This window comes from Lissotriton vulgaris, chromosome 9 (genome assembly GCF_964263255.1).
Source record: "Lissotriton vulgaris chromosome 9, aLisVul1.2, whole genome shotgun sequence".
Classification (NCBI taxonomy): Eukaryota; Metazoa; Chordata; class Amphibia; order Caudata; family Salamandridae; genus Lissotriton; species Lissotriton vulgaris.
Window position 1 is genome coordinate 40,626,967 of NC_141697.1, and position 24,439 is coordinate 40,651,405.

Consider the following 24,439-nt stretch of genomic DNA (forward strand, 5'->3'; position numbering starts at 1 on the left):
AGGTAGAACTTAGTGGGACTCTATGTTATGTTATGTTATGTTATAATCCATTTATATCACGCGCAGATACTCAAGAGTGTCCCGGCGCGAGAAGTGAGCATGACAGTGGAGTAGTTGGGATTAAATGGACTTATTAAAAAGTAGGGTCTTTAGTTGCTTCTTGAACAGACTAGTATCCTGAGTATTCCGAAGCTCCAAGGAGAGGGAGTTCCAGGCTTCCGCTGCTTTGACAGAAAGGGAGCAGCCCCCAGCCAAGTCCTACGGAATCGAGGTACTACTGCCAATAGCTGCCCGGCAGAAAGCTGATTTCTGCGAGGGACATAGAAGGCAAAGCAACTCTTAAAATATGTCAGCCCTAGTCCATGCAAGCCTCTATGAGCCAGAGTAAGGGCTTTAAACTGAACTCTGTGGGCTACAGGGAGCTAGTGGAGATCCCTCTTGATCTTCCCTGAATGTCCAGCAGAAGCCTGGCTGCCGCATTCTGTAGTGTCTGCATTTTTTTTAGCAGGTAGCCCCAATGCCAATATATACAGCAATGGCATATTCAATTTGTGACAAGATCAGAGCACGAGCCACCAGTTCCTTGGCTAGCCTGGGTAGCAGAGGGAGGAACCTTTTGAGCGATTTGAGTATGCCAAAGCATACCTCAGCATGCCTCATAATCTGCACGGAGAATCTAAAGTCCTCCCCAAACCATACCCCCAGGTTCTTGGCAGGGTTACCCACTGAATTGGGCAGAGGGTACTCTGAGGGCCACAAAGTCTCCCTAAAGGATGGGGGGAAAGATTCATACAAAAGGACCTTCGGCTTGTCCTCATGCGCTTCAGCAGCGCTAGTGCAAGTCATTTAAAAACGGTGGAAAGACAGTTATGAGCTGTTTCCGGGTACAAGTCGTTTTCCCTCCAAGTAAAGAGGAGCTGGGAATCGTCTACATAGGCTATGATCTTGGCTTCCAGCTCCTCTGCAAGATAAATCAATGGTGTGATATAAATATTGAAAAGCAGAGGACTCAGGGTAGAGCCCTGCGGAACTCCAGTGGACACCCTTCTGGGGGCCGACGAGAATGGTGACAGCCAAACCTGCAGGGTGCGATCCTCTAAGAAGGTTTTAAGCCAATCCCAGGCCCGTCTAGACACTCCAATGTTTGAAAGATGGGCAAGTAGTTGTTGATGGGGCACCATATCAAAGGCGGCAGAGAGGTCTAATAAAATCAGAGCTGCTCTTCCAATTGCATCCAAGCACTCCCTTATTGCCTCTGACATTTCAACTACAGCAGTCTCTCTGTAAGTCGCCCTAAATCCTGATTGGGCCGGATGAAGTACACCAGATGACTCTACAAAGGTGACAAGCTGTCTAGAGACAGCTTTCTTAAACACCTTTGCTACAGCAGGAATAAGGGAGATAGGACAATAGCTAGCAGGTATGGTAGGATCTAAAGAGGGCTTTTTCAGAAGCTGTAATAATTCAGCCCGTTTCCATGACAATGGAACAGTGGCGGTCAGGAGAGACAGATTGATGATGGCATTTACCTCTGGATTACCACCTCAGCAGCCCCTGCTAATAACCTAGCCCCACACGGGTCTGTTGGAGAACCCGACATAAGGGATTTAAGAATAGACATTGAGTCCAGCAAAGCAATAGGAGAAAATTCCATTGGCAGGGAGCTGATGGGGTGGGGACTAAAATATTCAGGATGTGGAACCCTGCCTGCCCAAGGGAACTAGTCCCTAGGCTATCCTGAATGGCCTGTATTTTATCAATGAAGAAGCACGACAGCTCCTCACACCATTCTGCAGAAGCAGGGAGAGCAATACGCTCAGCACAAGGTGTCAAAAAACTCTGGACGATGGTAAAAATCTCCTTACAGTTGTTGTCAGACCTGTCAATGCACTCTGCATAAAAGCTGCTTTTCGCCTCCCTGATGGCTGCATAATAGTCTCTCTGAGATCTTCTTAGAGTAGTTTTAGCCTTGGGGCAGGGTTCTAATCTCCAGCTACGTTCAATCTCCAGAATGATCATCATCTTAAAATGACTTTTAGAGAAGGCGGTCAATGATCTTGACGTTTAGAAAGTCAATGTTTTGTACTCTTTTGATCAGTTTATAAAACAGATTGTAAAAAAAACTCAATTTGGAGGTCTGTAAAGGCTCCTCTAAAGCCAATTTCTTGACCCATCCTTGAGCTGAATAAAGAAATAAGCTGGTCAGAAAACAATTCATCTCTTTCTTTAACCCTTTCCATGCTCTTGACGAGCTCAGCTCGTCATGATGCACTGTTGAGCTGTGCTGATGACGAGCTGAGCTCGTCATGATCATTGGACCTGACGATAAGTCAGCATAGGAGGGGAAAACACCTAGCAGCCAAGGTGTTAAGGAAAGAGACAATGTTCTGTTTCTTTTAAAAAGGAGCAGAAGTCGCTTAAAGGCTAGTTTAAGAAAGCAAAGCCTAGATTGAAGGTTGATAGACCTGAGAGAAGCAGCCTCTAAAAATCAGATGAGAAGATTGTGGGAAATAGTTGCAGATTGTTGCGGCATTAGAGCTAGGTCTCTCCCCATCCCAATTGGTGAAGATATTTGGGTTGGTTTTATTTCCACATTATAGGTAGCAACCGATAGGGTAATGTGGTCCCCCACCCCGGATTGTCTTAGGTCTAGCCATACTTCCCTATCCATACAGGAGACTTAATCCTCCATTCTCACTGTGCGATCTTCTGCCGACATGGGCCCGTATGAAGTGCCGATATCAGTAGTAAAAAAGGATGCAGTACCCTGGGCTAAATTACTTTTACTGGTAATATGACAGTCCCTGCTTTTTGAACCGGTAGTATTACTGTTCCTCTTCATAAAAAGGGAGATCATAACTCGCCCGCAAACACCTGCCAAATTGCATTACTATATGCTGTAGTTAAGGTTTCTACTAGATGTCTCCTGGTTCAACTTAACTCTTGGGTGGAAGATAATAAAATCATCCAGCTAGAGCAGACAAGCTTCAGGAAAGAATATGGGACCACATATAATATAGCAGCACTACAATTAAATAAAGAGAAATATGTGACTATTAGAGACTCTCTAGTATATTCCTCGTTCATTGTCTTCTCAACGGCCTTCGATAAGGTGGATTGCCCTATGTTGTGGAAGAAGTTGTCTGAACTCGCCATTCCTGGAACCTTATTGCACCTAATTATTGCCAACCCCTCTCATACATGCTGCCAAGTCTTGTTAGGAGATGATCCGAAGCTCTCCAAGAAGATTCTGACAAAAATGGTTTAAAGCAGGAGTGCTTACTCGCCCGTTGCTTTTTTCCATGTATATTTCAGATCTACCAGATTCCCTTTTACAGGATTTTCTACCTGGCATGGGGGCAGGAGGAGGGGGGGAGGGTGGTCAATATCATGTCTTCTGTATGCTGATGACATAGCAATTCTGGACTTTACCCCTTAAAGATCTTAATAGTGGATTAGGGGCTTTGCTGCAGTATGCTGACGCATATTTTTTGAAAAATAATTCCTTCTAAAGTAAAATCCTTTTCTTCCATGGGATGAAAAAAGGCAACTATGCCAATTATCCATGGTATTTGGGCTTCTATAAATAGAAAGTGGTAAATCCTACACTTTTTGGTGGGAAATTATGTGCTGCAATTTGAGTGGCACTGGCTATATTTCGAATAATGTATGTAAGGCACCGTCCCAGGCCAAGGGAGTGGGATCATTTTATAATGCGGTAGGCAGAAGACATTTTTCTCACCTATCAGCAGGCCAAAATCCCCGCCACCTTACTGTATGCAGTAGAGATTATTGATGTGTCTAGATGGAGCTTTTTGATTAAGACAGAGGGTCAGATTTTGAGAAGATTATTATCCTGTAACACCTCTGCATCAATAGCTCCTATGCACAAGGTCTATTAGAAATTGATCAGTGTGCAGTCCATATTGATGAAAGGTGAAGACGAAACCGTAAGATAGTATATGGGGAAGGATATCTTTGTGGAGAAAAAAGAAAAAAATCCCTATTTTCTAGAAATTTTAAATTCGCCCTAGACCAACCTGGGCTGGACCAAAGTCTGGTACTTTCACTCACTGCAACCCAATTAAAGGCCTATGTAAGACAAGCTTCGGTGGCTCTAAGTTTTAGCTTGGATAGTGAAGCTTGTAGCATGAAAGGGGTCAACCAAATGATAAAGGATACCATTGTTACGACAAAAGTCCAACTGTATGTGATTTGGAATATGCCTCATGGGGTTAGACGTTTTTGGATACTCCTATGATTAAATATGCTGCCCTTCAATTCTTTAACCTCTAAATGGCATGGATATTCAGCAATTTGTCGTTTTTGCTCAAATGGTGTCCAAGATCTGAAGCATGTTCTATTGGTGTGCCCCGCTCTGCTATTACACCACCGCAAAATGTTAAGACCTTTACATCTGAAGTGGTCAGTGGGATCTTCATCTGAGGCCTTGCAATTAATGTTTAATCCTCCCAATGAAATGTTCTGTGGTCTCTCTTTTGTTAATGTTTTTTTAAACTTATATTGATCTCCTAGTACAAATTATGTTTTAAGATGGATTTTTTATGTTCTAATGTAATGAATTTATGCTCCCTCGAAAATACCAAGGTTTTATGGCTGTTATTGTACCTGAAGCTTTCTGTATACTAGCTTTATGTGGACCTCCTTGGGGTTCTAAATCATGACAATAATAAACTTAAACTAACTTGGTACCATATTAACATGTTTTCGTAAATATTAAGCATATAAAACTACTCTGTTTAAGGAGTAGGCTCGAAAGTTCACATACAACTTCCTGTTGCTGTATTAGGGCTGCTATTATTGACACATTAACAAGTCTGTTTTTTGTGTGTTATCACTCCCGTTGTCCTATAGTACTTTTAGGATTTTCTATTACGGCGAACAGCATCTTGTACTATCTTTGTTTGTACATATTGCATTGGAAGATACTTCTTTTGTACAACAGTCACATTCTCGGTTTGTAAGAGAAAAGTTTCCTCTCCTCTCAAGTTCACACATTTACATTTTGGCCACCTGAGATTTTCACTTTTTTTGATTTAGTGTTTTTGTAATATAATAGTCAATACTGTTACAGAAACAAATTTGTCCCATACCCTGATACAATTTCCAGTGGAACTTTGAATTCCATGAGATTTCAAATGGCTGCCGTTGGTTTACCCGCACTAGCTTTCTAACCTGTGTTCTATGATGGATAGAGGCTTGAGATGGCAACCAACAAGAAGGCCATTTATGTATATAGTAGGAATGATCTCTCGGCTAGTATTAGCTTGGGTACGAGCTTTTGAAATTGATTAGTTTGAATTAGTCTTGGAATTATTTTCAATATCTGTTGGAATTGTGTGGCACTCACATTGCAGCCAGCAATGTTTTTTTTACTTTTTACTTTTTTGGTTAGTGCTTTCGTAACATGAGTGTTGATATTAGTAAAGAAAATAGTATATTCCCCATAGAAATTTGAGTGCCAAGAGATTTAAATATGGCCAACATTGGTTCGCCCGCACTAGCTTTCTAACCTGTGATCTACGACAAGGTATATAGGGCCTTAAGATGGCATCCAAACTGAACACCATTTAATTACTTGGCAGGAACAATCAAGTGGCCAGAACTAGTTTGGCTAAGAAACTTTGAATGTAGTTGTTTGATTACACAAATGATTTTTACTGTGGCATCTTTGTCATGTTTACAGTGTTTAAGACTGGTGTTTATTCAGACAATCAGATGTATATCGTACACAGATATAATCACGCAAAGTTTATTTTGAACCACGTCCATGTAAGGTTATTCCTTCCTAACTGTATATTGGGAGTTTCCATTGTGTGCGAGATGGAAGTACTTGTTTTTTCACTTAGAAGGTTTTGGAGTGATTACTCGATATAATACAAAACTAAACATGCTGCAAATTGCAAATAATATGTGACTCTGTGGTTCGTAGGAATTTTGTGACCTTGCAATATGTTATTCATTGTAGGACAGAACTATATTGTTCTTTGTTTCATGGTCATCCTGTGACTCTCATTTTCTGTTTATTAACCACTAATACCAAGCCAGACCGTTTGGTCTAACAGATTATGAATAATGGTTTTGTTGGGATACAATTACCTCTTACGGATAGGATCACAAACCTCTCCAAGCTTGTGACTATGATTTTGTCCATTAGCTGCACAATTAGTTTGACCCACTTGACGTTTTTATCCTATTAGTTGACTGACTAGTAGATTATTTAGGTGATGGTTTGTTTCTTGTCCTGTTTGTTTAAGTTGAATGGTATACCTGGTGATATATCAGGAACATATGCTGTTAAATCAGGGTCAATTTTGGATTTGTCAGGGGATATATTTTGCATAATTCGGGAATGCATTCAATTATATCAAAGAGGCTCATTATAGCATGTTTCGTTTAACATTAGATATGAGCAGGATTGGAACTGGTATGTGTAGACTGCTTAGTTTGCTAAGAAATCCATTAATTCGAGGGAAGGTAAAACTAACTGTTGCAGTTGGAATGTGAACCTGGTTTAGCCTATATAGAGTTAATTCACTATAGGAGTCATTTAACGTATGACATACACTAGGGAAATTATCTATTAATCTGTCACACTGTTTCTGCTCATAGTATTGGCTGAACACAAAGTTGTTAAGAGGTGACACTGGACATGGTGGGATCATTTGACCTAGAGACCATATTGAGACATGGCATATTAATACAGTGGTAAGTGCTGTTAGGATTGTGGACCTAGGGTAAAGTATACTGGGTTTAAAATATTATGATGACTAGCCAGGGGCAAAGCGGGTTTTAGGAGTACTTGTAGTTTGAATGGCATGGAAAATATGGCACTGTTGTCAATCCCTTCTTTAAATCCATGACAGCATTCTATAATAATTAGTTATGGCAATGCATTGTGTGTGAAATGCTCTATTCCTTATAAAAATTTTGGAAATGATTCAGCAACAGTAGGGTCAGTATAGATCAATATATATATATGATAAAATGAAATATGCCACTGAACTAAAGTAAGATTGATGATCATTATCATGATGATCGTTTCCAGATTTAGGGTCAGACATGAAGTGTCTGATTTACTAAGGACTCGCACTATCCTTGTGTAAAACGAGCCATCGCAAAGCAACATAAGTTCTTAAATGGGATTTACATAGCCATGCAAGGGGCTATTTGTCCTGCCTTGTGTGACTTCGTAAAGAAATGTAACGCAGCGCACTGGGTTGTACTGCATTGTGTTATACACAGCGCCAGGATACCCTTTGGGGGACAGTTTGCGCTCTACAAGTGCTTTATACAATACATTACAATTTCAATGTGACAGGTGTTTCTTGGGTGGAGCATCGCAGTTCCCATGCATCCACCCTTGGAATGTGATGCAATCCCAGATTTACTAAAGGCAGTAAACCTGGGTGTTAGAAATGGGGGTCTCTGATTGGCAGAGGTGTGCATCCTGTCCAAGTAGGGACCTTTCCTTCTAGTCAGAATGAGTAAAGTACATACCTAAGTTTGCCTGTGCTCATCCTCTGGTAGCTTAAAATCGAGCAGTCAGGCTAAATTACAGAGGCAATGTGTAAAGCATTTGCATATAGCCCACAGTAGCACAGTGAAAATACCACAAATAGACACCACACCCATTTGAAAAGTAAAGTATCTTTATCTAAACCAAACAAGACCAAAATGACAAAGATCCAACATACACAACTCAAAATATGACTTTTAATTGTTGGAAAACAGTTCGGTCCATAGAAAACTATGGATGCTTGAATTTTTCACAAAGTAACTCAAGTACGTCAAAAATATGGGACAAAAACAGGCGCAGGGAAGGTGATGAACCAGTTCCTTACTGGCACACAGGGGAGGTGATGCGCCGGTTCCTTCCTGAAGAGGACGTGATGTGTCGGTTTCTTACTGCAAGTGAAGGTGATGCATTGGCTTCTTACTGAAAGCCCACGGTTGTTGTGGATGTGATGCACAGGTGTGATGGATGAGAAAATGTTGCCGCTACGGGTCTATGCAGCGATGATCCAGGCACTGCACCGATTTGTATAGCAGCTGACAGGCTATGCGTCTATTTTAGCCGCACAGTGGGGCCTGCGTCGAAGTCAATGTGGTGATCTCAGGTGTCTGAGATTGGTGCATGGGATTCGGCGTATGGTGGTTTTCTGGGCCGGGGGCAGGGGCTGCGTTGATTTCTTTGGGCTCACGGTTCTCTGCATTAGGATTTTCTCCCACACGGTGGTGTAGCCTTGGATAAAACGTCTGCAAGAAGAGCAAAGCGTTGATTTAGCAGTTTCTTTAGTTCTTCACAGCTTTCTGGAGCAGGAACAACCTCCAAAGGCCCAGTACTGGAATAGGCACCCCCAGGTAGGTCAGAACTACCAGAAGGGGTGTTCAAGAAGGCTGTAGGTGAAGTCTTTGTGCCCCTGAAACTTAGGAATAGGAGGCAAGCACACACAAGCACTTGAAAATTCTTCAGGTTTCACAGCAAAGTCCTGTCTTTGTCCTCTCCTTAGCAGAAGCAGCAACTTCTGCCCAACCCAGTAAAGCAACACGCAGCAAAGGGGCAATACTCCTTCACACAGCTCTTCAGCTCTTCTTCCATGGCAGAGGTTCCTCTTGATTCCAGAAGTAATGTAAAGTTCACAGGTTTTAGGGTCTGATACTTATAGCCCTTTTTCCCATTGAAATCTTTGTTCAGAAAGTCTCTCTTGCTCAGTAAAACCAGTAATGTCCTCCCTGGTCCAGCCACACTACTGGTGGTGGAGATAGCATTGTGCAGGGTAGCCACAGCCTATTCAGGAGCTAGTGACAACTCCTCCCCCCAATCTAGCCCAGGATGACTCATCTGTATAGGCTAGGCACACATCAGCTCCCTTTGTGTGAATCCGCAAGCAGGCAGAGACACACAAGATGGTTAAACAAGAAAATGCCCACTTTCTAAAAGTGGCATTTTCAAACACACAATTTAAAAACACCTTTACTAAATGGTGTGTTCTTGAATTCTGAGTTCAGGGAGCCTAAACTCTCTGGTCCACACATATGAACATACTTTGCGTGTGCAAACAAGCCGATTCACAGAACTGATCCATTTGCGAACACAAAATAAGCTTTTCCTATGTTTTAACCCCTATTTTGTGATTCTGTAACCTGTTCCCGAACTGCCAAATGGGATTGCGATTCGGTATTTAGAAGGTTCTTGTTTAGAGCGTCCCTTCCAAATACCAAATCGCAGCAGTATGTATGAATGGTTTGTGACCGTGAATGCGGTTGCAAAACATTCACATTTTCTCACCAACTTATCCCCTGTACAATAATTCGAAAATCGTACTCCATTCATCACAATTTCCATAAAAAATCCGGTTCTACATGCTACTTCTGAATTTACATTATATTAATCTAAAAAATTCATACCCACGTTTATTAACAGACATAAGAATTTTAAAAGCAATTTAAATTCCTATTATACAATATATTCCTAAAACGATATATTTCGGCTAAAACTTTCTAAAACTCTCATACATTCCATCATACCCTTCAACCATCCATTTCCTTCATCATGAATAACCGTTTTACGGCCTACATGTACTACGCAATAGCTATTGCGATATCAAGATGTGGCATATCTGTAAGAAGCTCAAATTCCTGTGTATGCAAAATAGTGCCATATTTTTAAAAGATAGGGCGTAGAAACTGCTTCCGCAGATCTAGCACTTTTTTGGCAATCCACTAAAATGTGTAGATTATCGCTTTTCGTACCCAGCCTACATGAACATTTGCCATCAGACTGCATCATTTCTGCTCTTGTTTTTCCGTTAATCATACCAGGGTTAATGCCAATTCTGTCTTAACACTTCTGCTCTAAACCGGTGTTAAGGTAATATGTCCAGATAAGGATACCAGGTTTCTTTCACCCAGCTAGTTAACGTAAATTTCACTGACTCTCTTTCCTTCAGATACTCCGTATCTTCCTTCTTAGACAACTCCTTTCCTAGAGTTCTGAGATCTTTCCTTGTCATTTCTATTTATCGGGACTGCTGGTCGATTCTCACATTTAGGTTTTCACAGACATGATACAATTTCTTCCAGACCTCTTTGGCCCACTTTAAATCACTGAGCTGCACCTCGTTCTTACACCACTGTGACACTTTCATGGACTCTCCTGTGCCCAATCTTTTCCAGAACCTTAAAAGGACCATTTGCGTCTTCATATTCCAGGCTATCAAACCAAGCTCAATTCTGATTGCTTGAATCATGGATGAGCCCGTTAATGACATTAGTGATTTTATACATTTCCCTTCCTCAACATCCCAGCTTTTGCCTCTTAAGCAGATTACTTCTGCACCATATTGGAATTGAGGTGGGAAATAGCATTGTTGAACTTTAACAGGGATCTGTGGGACATATACCCGCAGATACGATTGCATTTTTTCAAATCTTCCACAGATACAAGTGCTCTAGCTTTCTGGTCCTCCAGGTGCGTAATTCACTTTGAAGACTCATCGAACCAGACCCCAAGATATTTATACTCCTTCACAATTTCCAACTTGGTTGGACCCAAGTACCAATTAAACCTCAGGTCTCTCTTCCCAAAGCAGAGGATCTTGGTTTTTATCCCTGTTTACAGTTAAATGCTTTTCCTCACAGTATTTACTAAATACATCCAACTTCCACTGCAGGCCTAACTCTGTCTGGTCAAAGATTACTAAGTCATCAGCATATAGTAGACAGGATACTGGTTTTCCATTCATTTTTGGACTTGCATTTCTATCAACCTCCAGAATCTTTGGCAGATCTGCCAAGAAAATTTCAAAGAGAAGCAGGGCCAGTACACAGCCCTGTCTTAGACCATCATTAATTGCTATTTTCGGCTTCAAGGACCCCGCCACATCCTTAATCACTTGGGCCCAGTTCTTAGTATGTAACTCCTGGATTATCATCAGGAGCCCTTCCGGGATATCATGTTTTTTCAACGTCTCCAAGAGGCATCTCCTTTAGACAAAGTCGAAAGCTGCGCAAAAGTCTACAAAGCAGCAATTCAGCTTCCATCTTTGTCCGCGCCACGGCCCTTAGCGCGAAACAGTGATCAATCGTGCAGTGACATTCCTTAAAGCCTCCTTGTTCTACCGGAACGATCATTCGCTGTTCCACCCAGTCCTTCAAGCTACTCAATACTGTTTTGGCGAAGACTTTCTCTCCAATATCTAACAGATTAATCAGTCTATAATTCTTCTGGGCACTTCTGTCCCCCTTCTCATGTGTTGGTCTAATAATGGACCCCCTCCAGGTTTGAGGGATATGGCCAGAATCTATAATGGTTACAAACATGTAATTTAATAAGGTTTAACTGCTAGGTCTCATCGTACCTTTTTCTTTGGCTTCTCTCTTCTCTTTTTATTAGCATTTTCTTCTTCAAACATTCTAGATTAAACCACTCAGGTCTTGATCCTTGTGTTATTTGTTTATCAATATGGCCAACACCCTTGTTTTTAATTCTACTCTACAGCATCGTACAAGATGTTCTATTGTTTCTTCAAACCAGGTCACGTTCTGCCCTTTTACATTTTCCAAATGTATTGTCTGTTGGAAATTAGCCAATGTTTCTACATATTCATCTGTTAGTTTCATTGTCAGGCGTTTGGGGTACTCCAATTGTTGAGGAAGTGCTGTTTCACGGCGCATCATAGGCCCTCTAGATAATTTAGAATACAGGGGGGTTATGATCACTGCCTTCTCTTGGGGGAAACCCAAAACCTTTCCACCATTATAAAATACCAAGCTTGTATAAACACATAATCAATAGGGCAGACCTGCGTGCCTATCTTAAAGGTTTGTTTTACTGGGCAAGCAGTTTTCAACCTGCCGTTTAACCCCTTGCGTGCGTCGGACGGCCGCCGGCTGTCCGACGTCACGGTGGGCGTGTGCAGAGGACGGCCGGGAGCCGTCCAAACCACGCCCACGCTATAAATCACCCGCACCGCAGCGGAATTTCCGCCGCGGTTAAAGGGTTAAACAAAACAGCCCTGTGGACCCCAAATGCTTTCCTAATGTTGATTCTTGACTAGTAGTGGTACAGTTGGGAAATTCCGCTGGCACTATATTATATGCACTCAACATTTCCTTAAACCATGGCTCTAGAGTTTTAGGGGTTCAATTTATGGTTGAAATCGCCCATTGAAATTATCAAATCATTACCATGCTTTTCGCACAATACGTCCATACCTTCCTTGAAGTGTCCCATCTCCACTCCATTCTCCTCCTGGGAACCCCATTGCATGTATACATTCACAAGAACCAGGTGGCATATTACCAAGGGCTAGTATCGCCGCTTTCTCTGCGAATTGTGCCGAGAAAGCAGCGATACAGCTAGAGCCCTATTACCAAGGGCACTTCAAAGCCTGGGCCGAGCCCATTTTGCATGTCGGCGATAAACATCGCTAATTACATGCAAAGTGGGCGTTCCCACATCCAACCACATGTAAAATATGATTGGAGGTGGGAACACCCTATTACCAAGGCAGGCGTTGGGAGACAAAAACCTGCGATAAACTCATTTATCGCAGGTCTCCCAACGCCTGCTCCAACCAGGCGTTAGGCATTGTTAACATGGGGGTGTGGATCATAAAGCTGAATCCAACCCCCCATATTTTCAAGGCCCACATTAGCGCATGAAAACAACGTTTGTTTTCATGCGCTAATGTGCCATATCGCCAACAATCGCCGGATTTCTAATCGCCTGCCGGATGCGCATTGATAATTGCAGGCTAATTAGGCGATGAAATCTGTCGATAGCCGGCGATACGGAGATGTGCGTTGTGCATTTTGCAACGCACACCTCGGTAATATGCCCCCAAGTTCTCATACTTCTTATCTATACCCAATAGCGATACCTTACAAACAAGCAACCATTTGCATGTTACATTTAATGCCATCACTTCTTTTACGATCCTTTTCGATATGAGTGTCATAATCCCCCCTGAGGGTCAACCCCGGTTTATGAAGTTGGGAAAAGTCTTCGATTTCAGGGGTTTTGTTGCATCATTGGGTATGGCAGTATGTCTCCTGAGTTCATATAGTATGGCCATTTAACCCTTCCTCACCGTTGCAAAGATAGCTTGAAAGAGCCTAAAAGGTCATTGAAAAGATCTTCTTATGCTTTGAAGTGAAAGGATTATACTTGTGGTGTCAAGAAAAATGTTGCGATCTGTTCCTATGTCGAGATGTTTTACTACCATATCTCCTTCACTAGGAAAAATGAGATTTGTGTTTGCGTCTGTTAAAATGGATTTGGCGGCCATAACAGCATACAGAATTATCTCTTCCTGATCCCGGTCATTGAAGACTTTTTTTGCATGGTTGATGTTCACCCTCTAGTAAGAAAGCCTTTCCCTTCATGGGTGATAAATCTGGTCATGGTTATGTTAAGAGCTCCACCTTCCACCGTTCAAGCCAATACATAGAGCTTCATTGCAGCATTTTTTATGGAAGATCACCTTCCTAGTTGCAATTACATATGCCTGTAGAGTGAAGCCTCAAGCACTCTTAATGTTGAAATCTTTTAGGGTCGTTCACTCTAACAGAGTAGTCATGCAAACTCATACTTCCTTTCTACCTAACGTAGTATCAGGAATTCACATTAGTTAGCCCATCTATTTGCCAGTGTTCTTTAGTAACCCTTCTACAAATCTAAACAAGGAGAGCTTTGCATTCACTAAAAATAATAGGAGTCTTACGATCCCATTTGGAAAAAAACAATGTCCTAGTTGAAAAATAAAACAATGGGATAAAGAACATCTGTTTGTCAGTAATGGCCCTTTCAAGGTAGATAGTGGCATACCAGTGAAGGCCAATATTTAAAGACTAACAGCATGTCAAGGTATAACATAGGGGTGACAGTTGTAGGACATCATTGACTTCGGCTATTACCTGGAATTTGCCAAGAAGCCTCAGCACAGTCCTTCTAAATTGGAATTAATGCCCTGCAGAAGCAATATATCACGATGCTATTGAAGAATGCCACAGAATAAGTACACGTCTTACAAAGATAGTACAGCTTCTATTTCAGATGATGTCCTCATACAAAAGAAAACGGGCAGAGGCGTCTGATTCTTGATAAACAAAGATTTGATTAAGCTTCTATTTCAACCCATTCAGCAATATCGTTCCTGGAAAACTGAATTTCTTCTTGCCATAATACCCACTTCTGAGCGACGGGAAAATCCCAGATTTCATGATTTAGTCATTATTCCTCAGTTTAAGAAAGGACAAAGATATTCTGAAAACAAACTCATGTTTTATTCATGTAATACATAGTTCATTGCATCTCAACCAACAAGTTGTGCCACTTTATTTACTAAGCTCTCAACTTCAGTAGATAGATACCTTTGCCATTAAAAGTTATTTAAAATTTTATTTAGATATGGCAAAAGATTGCAGAACATAAAAACTGCTATTTCTGTGTTTGGGAAACTGAACTTGGGACAAAACAGTATTGAAACACAGGATTTTCAAATTATAGAAATCTGTATTTCAACTAATATTGTGGTTTCTGTTTGATTAATCTGCATTAGCATTTGTACAGAAACTTGTTTAGGCATATATATATATATATATATATATATATATATATATATATATATATATATATATATATATATATATATATATATATATATATATATAGTGAAAATTTAGAAGAGTGAAATGTTTACATAGAGAAATTATATCTAGTTTACATTTGCACTTTATTTTGTATCAAGGCACTTTATTGAAGGTTGTTTACATTGATGGGAGTGATATGTTTACATTGAGAAGTTATCATAGTTTACATGAGCACAAGCACTTTTAAGATGCTAGTTGTATTTTGAGAGTTATGATTTTAAAATGAATTTAGATTATTGTGAATTTACCTTCAAATGGATATGAGTAATGACCTGTCTAGTAATTGTATATAGGTCATGAAGAATTATATCTATTCATAGTCACGCTTCAAAGTGAATTAGTTTGAAGTGTAACTAAGAAGGATTGTGAGATGCATACTTGTACAGTCGCACTGGCACTTTAAAATTTGTAATAATGAGTACCCAATTGAAGCAGGCACGTGCCGTTACACTTTGAACAAGATGAAAATTCCAAATTCTCTAAGCACTTGAACTTTCTTTGAATTATTAAAATGTACAATTTAAAAAAAAATTGAAATAATTTGTTTTTCAAATGAAATGTACAAAATTGAGGAAGTGATATTCCCAATTAATAGTTGTAATTTATGGTTATAAAATTCCATTTATTTTAATACAAAGCGACAATAGAGAATAAGAGGAAAGCAAGCTTGATTGAGAAATATATATATGTGAATACTGGCAGTAACGCATTTAAATATGGCCGCTACGTTCTATCAAGCAGAATCCCACAGGCGAAACATTGGGTCCATTGTCGATTTCTATTACGACTGTGTGTTGTATTTTAAGCTGAAAAAAATGTTGGTCAAACATCGTGCACAAGGGAGCCTGACTCCTGAAACGTGTTGATGTGAACTCGTCATTGAAATAAACTGAGTTTGTTTTAAACCCCTACCTTGGAGTGCCGGATGGATATATATATATATATATATATATATATATATATATATATATATATATATATATATATATATATATATATAGAGAGAGAGAGAGAGAGAGAGAGAGAGAGAGAGAGAGAGAGAGAGAGTGTGAGAGAGAGAGTGTGAGAGAGAGATTGATTTTTTTTGGGGGGGTGAAAATGTTTACAGTAAATTTTTAAGTATAACAGTTTATTTATTTAAGTTTAGGAGTTCAAGTATTTAGAACAGAATTGCTGTGTAAAAGAACAATCTGGATAATTGGGTGCAATGCAGTTTGTGGTGATTAACAAAGAACAAAAAGCATTGGCAAAGCCAAGCTGTCTTGCTTTTCTTAAGAATGTTATGGCGCAGTCAACAGATTTGGCTTTTGTTAGTGGAGGTGCTGAGGACTAGTTGGACAATTGTGTGTGTGTTGCTCTCAGCTGTCTTAGAAAGAAAATACTATAATGATCCTTGGCTATAATAATATGAAAACTGGAAGTAGGACCCCCTTGCTGAACATAATGCATTATCTGCTTTAATCCGTATCCCCTAAGAAGGGTGTTATAAAAAATGAGCCAGAAGAGGACGTTTGCATTATAAGTCGTGAACTTAACATGCATAACCAGCAGCAAAATTTTGCATAGTAAATACTTTTGACAATGGGCCAATAGTTTTGGTGCAGCTCTAGGAAAGCTTAAATGCCCACACATCTGTACTTTGTGAACAAAACAATCTGTAAATCCAACAACATGTTATCATGATAGCAAAGTAAAACAAATTGACTTGCAAGGGTGATTAGTAAATACCCTAACAGCCTTTGCCTCCCATCAAGGCAAAGTGGACATATTTCCTAAACAAAAAAGCCATAAACCAGCAATTAAAATGTCATCATGGCAGTAAAATAAATACATCAAAGAACACACAGTGATTCTGAATTACAAGCTATACATCACATTGTTTCTGCAGTAAATCTGAAGGACTACTTGAGCACCATCACCAAATTCGAAATTGTCAATGTAATAGTCCACAAAATGCAATGGCAAACAATGGGGAAAAAAGCCAGTAGCTGAAGTGATCTGACACAAAACCCACTCTCTCTGTAATACTTTTTTTTCTTTTCAAAGTAGTTGTAAAATGAGGTCTCCCAGACACCTAAAGCGGTTTAATGAATGACCTAAAAAGGCATGAGATGAAGATGTGAGCTTTGGATGTAATTGTAAAAGTGGATTTACAGGTGATTATAAAACACGTACTTTACTCTTGTTTATACATGGGTGGGGCATGTTGGTTGACACCCCTGATGTTTACATGATGGTTACTGGTATTCCTGGATTCTGAGATGTTTTTAAGACATTTTTGAAGGCAGAGAGTGGGAACAGTCCTGAGCTCCCCAACGAGATTGTTCCATTGAAGAGGTCTAACAGGTAGATTGAGTGAAAGCGGGAGTGGGCACAGTGAGGCCTGGGAACGTGCTTCAGGGGAGGTTGGTAGATTGTTAGCTTGCGCTCTACTTAAAATAAGATATACTTGCAAACACATGTATAGCCTCTGAATGGTCCCAGAGGATGAGGATATTGTGAGTGCATGTGTGTGTTTTCTTTTAAGTAGACGATAACAGTATATTACAGAAGTGGAAAGAACTTTTTTTTAAGTCCTTGTGTAAAAAGTAACTAAACCCCTCCATTTTCCACTCTAATTAGACATGCCTCCCGGATGTATTCTTCTAGTGTGGTGGTCCAGGAGTATGTAGATGTTCAGCGATTATATGCTATTTCTTATTATTTTTAATGAGGGAAGGGGCATAACGACCCACTCAGAGGCTTTGTTTCTCCTCGATCGCATCCCTTGTATTTCTCCAGCAATAATAATAAGTAGCATAATACACAGTGCATCTACATGCATGGTTTATGAAACGCTGTTTTCATATGCAGAGGTGAAAACCAAAGGTATTTAACAAGAACTAGAGTGCAAAACGAAATGAGATAGGAATTCATTTAATAAGCCTTGTAAATATAGAAGAAGTGTTGGCCTTTGTATAGTAAATTTAGCGTGGCATGTTGTTAGCATTTACTACTGTATAATAAGGAGTTTAACCCTGGCACTGTAGGTCAGGTCGGATCATATGTTTACACATAGAAATGTGTTCATGAAATGAGAATATGTACATGAAAATGTATATTTAAATATAGTAAATATAATTCATGCACGTTGAAAAGCATGTAGTACATTAAAGACCTATTAATTAATACATCTAAAAAAATCCAAATCTTGTAGTAATTTTTAAAGCTGAGATTCGTGTTAAAGTTGTGTACAATAAGAACACAGGTCCTAAAAACTTATTATGGACACTTAAGAAAATTGGACTATCCATTAATAAGAGAATTGATGTACATTTATCATTCAATAAACAAATTTGATAACCATCAAAAATGTTCACCTTCAAACTAAATTTTGTTTTTGTAAGTAATGGGTTGTAATCTGTTCTTCATTTTAATTCCTCAACTCTTACTTGAGCATCTTTTAATTTCTCTATGTGTGGAATATATGGTGGCTGACCTGGGAACGTTTGGTGGCTTGCAAGACAAACATTCAATATCAGTTTTAATTGTGAGGCCTATGGCTGTGCGATTCAGAAGGAGCTTTGGTGGAAAGGGGTTCCAGGAACTTGTTACTCCCCAAATTTCATGTTGTTCTTTAATATTCATTATGTGAGTAAATATTTCGGCCGAAATTCTGTCACTTGTGCATGCCTCCTTCAAACGAAAGCCAGAAAGTTTGTTGGGATACTTGTTTTTGGACAGCATATTAAGAAATTTAAACAAACAATTGCCACTACTTGCCTGAATGGCAGGTTTAATTCGCAGTGTATAACCTAGTTCATACATACTGTAGTCTCTTTAACCAATTACTGTTTTTTAATTTCTAAGTTATTAGGGGTTAGGCGTTGAGTATTTCTGATGCATATAGTGACATAGAGGGAATCTTGCCAATGTACACCTTAATAGGTGGAGACCGTGCATACCAACCATTGTCTTTATATTCAATTTCATGAATTCATACACTGTAAAGGAGCACCTCGCTATTAAAGAACCAAAGCGTTCGTCCTATTTTACATTTCTCGGGAACTGAAATCCTAAATAGTTGTACGTGCTTCCTTCTCTACATTTTCATTTCCTAAGTCCCATGAATAATTATATAGCTTTTACCCGAAAATCATAATTTGTTTTTTCAGCATTATTTGTTAGATCATTTTGTTTACAATAGGAAGAGAGACCCTCGGTTTTCCTTTATAGTCCTGTTGCGATCTATTTCTAAATCAAACGGTCTCCTTCATATAATAAAAATGATATTTGAGCTCCTTCCATACTTGGGGAACATTAATTGGTATTCCTTATCAGAGTGGGAAGGCCAACTACATGTAGACCACAAAGTGCTGGTGTCAGTGTGCAGCCTTGTCCAAGGCCATATCTGTTAACCTTGTTTGAGAGATGCTCGTTCAAATCAATGTTCACCTATGCCCAATTGGTTGTGTGGAGCACCTGGATAAGAGATAACCCAGATAAAATGTTCCAGTTCTTTAGTTTTTGCCATATAGTAGCTCTATCGGCCAGGTCAAAAGTGAGTGAAACAGCGACGTAATCTTCCATTTTGTATGATTGACTTCCACACTATCATCCACTAGTCAAAGCAATGGTCCATGGCAGAGTGGCTTTCCCTAAAACCTCTTGTTCTATCAGTAAGAGGTTGTTTTCTATAATCCATTCTTCCAGGTGGTATAATAGGACTTCTGCAAATACTTTGGAAATAGTGTCAATTAAACTAATAAGTCTGTAGTTGAAAGGCATACTTCCTTCTGTTACAAGGATTTCAGAACTGCACCACTTCACGAATTAGGGTTATTACCTGTTTTAACTACTCATTGAAAGAAGGGCGACAGCATATTTTCCCACTGTTCTATATTGGCTTTAACTGTAATGGTTGGAAAATTATCAGGTCCATCTGCCCTGGTTGGCTTCAACATCTGAAATATTTTCTTCATTGATATGGAAAAAAATTGGACTGAAAAGCAATCTTTTACTTGAGTTACTAGCTTGGCATTAGTTGTTGGGTTATCTTACTTGTCTTATCCACGTTTTCTCTGGAATCCTACAAGGAAGAGTGATGGCATTTTTTTGAGTGATACCAATAGCTAACTTACAGATTTTTTTAAGATCTTGTTGTTAAATTGCCTCCTTGACGGCCTGTCAATATTTTCATAGTAATGCATCTTTTTTTTTCTAATCATATTCTAATGTTATTTCGTATAACAATTGTTTTATGATCAACCATTTAGCAAGATAAACACTTTGGCAGCTTTTGTAGTTTACATATTTAACTAACAGAATGAATTAATGCAGTATTTATGAAGGGCAAATGGTTAGCCAAAAGAAAGCATCCAGACACTCACATCACGATGTGGAGAAAATGGAAAAAGGAAATAACTGTGAAAATGGCAGTGTTTAATACGTTTCCTAAATAGTGAATGAGACGTGGAAGCTGTGGGTGTAGCAGATGAATTTCAAGCCTTGGCTGGAAAGTAGCTTTAAGAACGGCCACCGCCCATTTGCGAAGCAGCGAGAATGTGCCAGAATGTAGTGTGTATAATGCCTCCGAATATAGCTGGGTATATAGTTGTCCATGGCCCGATGACAATAACAACTTGCTTTGAACATATATCTTTTCTAGGTGTTTTGCCAGTGCAAATTTCTTAGGTGCCTCAAAACGTGACAACATTTTCTTAGCCCTAAGAGAGAAGCCATGCAGCAGCATTTTTTATAACTTGGCGGTGTAACATTTGCTTTTGGGAAACATAGAAGTACTTCATTAATACCTTGAGAAAATTGTAGCTTGGATAACTGGTTTTCGATTATCATAATGGGTGTATTGCAGGGTTGTTTGTAGGGCTTTCAGGAGAAAAAAATAAATGGATCTTGTTTTAGAAAGGATAATGTAGTGTCAAGAATAACTCCTAAATTCCTGGCAGATGATGCCGGCATGGGAGAGAGACATGGTCATCTGGCCACCATGTCCAGCACCAGGTTTGAGGGTCACTGAATACCAGCATTTCAGTTTTAGATGCACTTAGCCTCAGAATGTGGAATTCATCCATTGGGCAATAGACGTCATACAGTCAATAAAGTTGTGTTTGAGAGTAGTCACTTCGCTGTCTAGTCTGGTAATAGCTTGAATGTGACGGGCATAGGAAAAATAGGTGAAGCCGAAAGACTGACTAAAATTTGCAAGGGTTGTATCCTATACAGTAAAACGTGTCAGGCTGAGGGCAGAATCCTGAGGCACACCACTGGCATTACTGTGAAATTTAGATTCGAAAGGAGGCATAACTATTGCGTTAGATCGGTGAGCAAGAAAAGATGCAAACCATTTCATGGCAGTCTCCCACAACTGCATCTTGCAGGTAGGAAAGAAGCATAGCGCAGCAGGCTGTGTGGAAGGCCACTGGTAGGTTTTACCACCATCTAGACGGGAGTGGTTCCAATATAGGCGGATTCATTACTGATACTCTGCCCAAAGCTAGGTTGAGGAGCGTGAAGAAGGGGATTATTTTGCAGATAAGTAGAGAGTATAGTTCTCACATACCCTTCTATCATTGTGACAGGTCCAGGTAGTAGAGAAATCGGCCTGAACTGAGGAGAAGAGGGTCGGGATTTGTTTTTTGAGGGGCAGAAGCCCAGCCTGTTTCCATAGCGTGCGAACAGAGCTAGTTTCGATGCATATGTTAAACCGTTCAGTAACATTCTTTTACTGATCTATACCTCTGTTAAAGTGTCTATCGTGACGTGTAGTTTGCAATCTATCTACAACACTGTTTAATGTTTATTCATACCACCTACGTTTCTCGTGATATGTTCAAAATAGATCACACTCTTGTAAAGATTCCAGGTAAATAAATAGCTGTTGTGATAAAAAAAAAGCTTACTTTCACCCTGCAAGGGTAGCCTGCTACTACTGGGCGTAATTTGTTAGCCGGTTTGTTTGTCGCTGTGAGTACAGTAACTTGAAGTGGCCAGTGGTCACCGCCTTCCTGTCTTTAAGTAAAGTTCTAAATAAAGAGAAGCTCAATGCTGGTACAATAATATAATCAATGCATCAAATTTGGATTCCAGTTTTGAAGGTCTGATGTGTTGTGGATCCCATCATACTGCGGCCATTGAGACAAACCCCTCAGCTCGATGTTTTATATGCACTGAAAAAAGTAATTATACAGCGCATATACTGTGTTTGAGTATAAGGAATTTACCCATATTTTCTCCTTTTATGGCAAGTTACATGTGGGTGTCTTGCCTTTTACTTCATGCATTATGTTTTATACAGTATTTTTAAGAATTAGAAAGTGTATTGAGTTACAATATGCTGTCTTAGCACGTGTGTTGATGATTGACTAGTTTGTTGCCCGTTTTTTTTGTTAACTTTGATGGTCAAGAAACAAGTAAAGTATTCTTTATTGAGTGACAAACCAACCCATTTTGTACCAGCCAATTACACTTAGGGTTAGCTTCGGAAGAAAGATTACAAGAAGGAAAGAAGGCAGCTAGAACATTATGATTGAATGAAGTCACTTATTATCCCTTCTGTTTTAAAGGGGTCCGCTTCACGTTGGAGTGTCCCGTGTTCATTATAAGTGCAGACATGCTGTCGTTTGAATTCGTTGAAATCTCCCCCTAATTCTGAGATGCAAAATGTCAATAAACGGCAGAGTGCTCTCATTAGCACAAACCGTGATAAGGACTAAAGTAGAGATAGCTGAATTGTTTTAGTGCGGATTCATGATATTAATCAATAGTCATGGACATGTGGCTTTGACTTGGATGGCTTGTTTACATTTTTTTGTTGATAACGTTATATGGCCTCTGGAAATTCGACCGTTTCTGTTCTGGTGCCCTGGTTTACATCTTTGTATTGTAGTTAGCTCTCACAGTCATGTTTCCTGCAATAAGATAATGTTGTTGTGATTTAAAATTGAATCAAGAAAAACGGTCTTTTTCATGTGAATGAAGCCATGAACATTTCCACTTTCCAGTTTTACATTGCAGGAGTCATGACACACAGACTATTCAAATGTATGCAAGTATGAGTTGGAAAGGACCCAGAACGATTCTCACAGGCCACTGACACGTCATTGCTTTAAATATTCATATGTTCTTCATTTGTCAATACTATAAGGAGGTTTTCCCATTCCTTGTGCCAACGTACGTAATGCAGGACAACAGTATCGTCTGAGATCAATCGTACGGGTGGACAGACCTACCTGATATCAAAGAGTATGAGGTGTGTTTTGGACACAAAAGAGGCTGGAATTCGCAGTTGCACTGTTGCAGGATATAGTCATTGTGAAGGGGGTTGTGGGTCGGGTCAGGGTGGTCTTGGCAGATATTGTCGCAAGACCAGCTTAATTTTATACATCTGCCTTTAAGAATGTTTTTTTCATAAATTAAGAACGAAAGGTTCATTTTGTTACTTCCCTCCCGTTCTTAAATGTTTCATAAGCTACTGATTTTAAATCATGTGGAAAAATGCCTGTTAACTGGGGGGCTTGCTTAAGAAGATACAGCATTTCAGACCTATATAATGGACAGATATTTCTACTCCTTTGCATTTTTTGCGTATACAAAAATATAGACCTTCATCCGTTTTTGTATTTTGTCTAGGATCACTTTTTTTCCATTTGTCATTTTATTTTCCTTTTAAATAACTCCGTTCAGGGGAAATTTCACAGACATGTTTTGTTTAGTGAGAGGAGAGGATTTCGATCTCTTTAATGTCTCTCAGAGGGATGCCTCGTTGTGGAAGTACTCTGTGTAGCCCGTGTTTTTACTAAAACTGGCAAATGTGAAACGTAAACTGAGCAGGCAGACGATTGCTCCTTGTTTCGGAAGATAATGGTTGATCTCAACAGACCCTTGGATTAGTCTCGACTTTATGTGAATTTTCACTCCCTTATATATTTCCATCGATGGTTAAATTTACAGGTTCGGAAGAGATGCCATTTAGATAGTTGGTTTGTGCAAACTGATTTGAATGAACTGCTAGTAGGGCTTCTAAGACTCATTTATATCTGCTTTTCATCAATAAAAAATATAGAATATAAAGCATTTAAAAGATTCATATTTCTTTCCTCGTTTCTATGTATCAATAGGTCATCCTGTGAGGATTCTTGACTATGAGACAAAAATGTCTTGTTCCTCTCATGAAGGGGGCTTCTGAGCACGAAGAGAGACACTGTATTGCTATCCAAGGAGGATGAGAGGAAGAACTTAACTTACTCATGACTGACTACCAATGTCCTTCCCAATGCTTGTTTGCCAGAAGAATTGTAGATTCGGGTTCTGAGTACCATCATGCTCATTTAGGGACTACTTCCAAGGTGTTTTCATTAAAATGCCACTCTTCGGAATTAATTGTGCAAAAAATCGGCACCCACGGGACACTATTTATGTCATCGATATGTAGAAAATATTATTTATGTCATACAGTTTTAATCGTTGTTCTGATATTCGAGTGTATGTGTATCGTGTGTAATATCCGTGTAAATGCAGGCGGGCAATCACATTATTGCCGAGTATTTATGTCGGCAGAACAAATCTGTAAAGTAAAAAACTGATGTGAGAACTGAAATGCAGCAACTCGTGTCCTACTTATGTAAGATATCTACTGTTATACGTAATGACTTTTAACACAGAGTAGGGCGTATGACAGTAAAGTGTATTTGGAGAGACTTGATGGCGCGCGCACTGTATAAGCAATACATTTTACCCCTACCGTTCTTTACAATAAAGTTCA